Source organism: Castor canadensis, chromosome 5 (assembly GCF_047511655.1).
Source record: "Castor canadensis chromosome 5, mCasCan1.hap1v2, whole genome shotgun sequence".
Classification (NCBI taxonomy): Eukaryota; Metazoa; Chordata; class Mammalia; order Rodentia; family Castoridae; genus Castor; species Castor canadensis.
The window spans coordinates 141183852-141185509 of NC_133390.1; the positions used below are offsets into that span (position 1 = coordinate 141183852).

The 1658-nt window shown below is 37.5% G+C and overlaps 2 protein-coding genes across 17 annotated transcripts in view; one reads left to right on the top strand and one right to left on the bottom strand.

Moving 5' to 3' along the window:
* The window catches only part of Macrod2 (mono-ADP ribosylhydrolase 2), a 2131419-nt gene that overhangs the window by 189604 nt on the left and 1940157 nt on the right, over positions 1-1658 (bottom strand). The gene's annotated exons all lie outside the window — the stretch shown is intronic.
* Positions 1-1658, top strand: part of LOC141423357 (uncharacterized) — a 52928-nt gene that overhangs the window by 12967 nt on the left and 38303 nt on the right. For 4 of the 8 annotated variants that reach the window (XM_074074301.1, XM_074074300.1, XM_074074296.1 and 1 more), the window contains exon 4: positions 1409-1641. The exons of the other annotated variants lie outside the window; for them this stretch is intronic. The gene's annotated coding sequence lies outside the window, so the exon portion shown is untranslated. The remainder of the gene's footprint in view (positions 1-1408; positions 1642-1658) is intronic. 8 annotated transcript variants of the gene reach the window in all.

Consider the following 1658-nt stretch of genomic DNA (forward strand, 5'->3'; position numbering starts at 1 on the left):
GCAGCATTTGCCACCATTTGACTTACTATATATTTTACATGTGTTTATCTATCAATACTTACCCCTCACATACACTAACATATAAGCCCTAAGAAAGTGTGTGTGTGTATGTGTTTCTTTAGTACCTACAACAGTGCTTACATTATCAAGTATAAAATCTCCCTTCTCCATGGGTAATGTTCCAAGACCCCAATGGATGCCACAAAAAGAAGAGAGTAGTGAACCCTATGTATATTATGCATTTCCTATACATACATACCTATAAGGTAGGTTCAAATTTTTAAAGTAGACACAATAAGAGATTTAACAATAACTAGTAATAACATAGACTAATAGTAAAAGTTATATAAAACTTAGGAATTGCTTATTTGTGGAATTTTCCACTTAATATTTTCAGACCATGGTTTACTGTGGGTAAGTAAAACCTCAAAAATAAAAACCATAGATAAGGGGGGACTACTTCTATGTGAGTTGGATGCTTGGAGAAACTGTCTGGATGGCAGGGAGCTATACTTATGTGTTTAGAGGAAGGATGTGGGGTATCTCTGTAGTACCATTGCTTATAACTCCAAAGAGACCCACTCATACTGTATTCTAGGTAAATAGAGACTTTTGGGAGTACAGCTTTATATGAAAGTCATTTTGGTCTTGAAGATCCCTTGATCTTTAAGGGTTTTCAACACAGAGTGCGATCAGCCACATTTTGAGGGAACAAGACCACAAGCAGTAAGAGTAATCCTCAGAAGAGAGATCCTTGTTCCTAGCATCTTACCGAGTAGTAGGTCTCAGGGGACCACAGTGGTTGGACAATGAATGTCTCAGTGGCAAGATCTGATTATCTAGCCAATAACCAGAGCCCACTTCTTCCTTATTTCCTGACTTAATCTTGTGCCCTTTGTGAAGTTTTAAAGGCAGTAAGTGAAGGCTGAGGAAAGATTGAGGTAAGCAGTTGCATAAACATTAGGGATAGATTGGTTTCTTGAGAAACTTGACTTGAAGATAAGGAGAATTGAAATTAGGAAGAGGAGGACAGACTTGGAGAAAGTCAATTTTGGACAGGAATTAATGCAGTTGGTGGGGTGGGGACTGGGAAAGGAGTAGGCAGAGTATACTGAATGAATCTAAGGGAGAAAGAAGATAAAAATCTAGCAAGATATGATACTGAGTCAATGTATTTTAAACCTTACTTCTATTTGCAAAATATTTTGCTCAATTAAAAAGAATTTGAAGCACTAATAGACAGAGCAAGTGACTTTTTGTGGGAGGTAGCTTTTCCTGTTTCAGATTCAATACACTTTGACTCATTAGCTCTTTCATCCAGAGAATGTGCTAGGTGGTTTCTATTATAGCATCTTGTTTAATCATCCTTATGGTCTCACAAATTAGGACTTTTCCTTCCATTTAACAGGTAAGAAAATAAGTCTTAGGTTAGAAAAACTACCTGAGGAAGAAGCGGAATTTGGACAATTGTGAGCTCTTCCCATTCTCAGACTGAATTGCTTATGGATAGGAGGACCCATATACGTTATCACCTGAACTGGGACATTCCAAGAGTGAAAGAGAACATTGTAATATATGATGATGACAATAATAAAGTGGAATTGTTCCTGGTCAAACAGGACTTGTGGTTATACTGCTCAGGTAGGTTCAGTCCATCC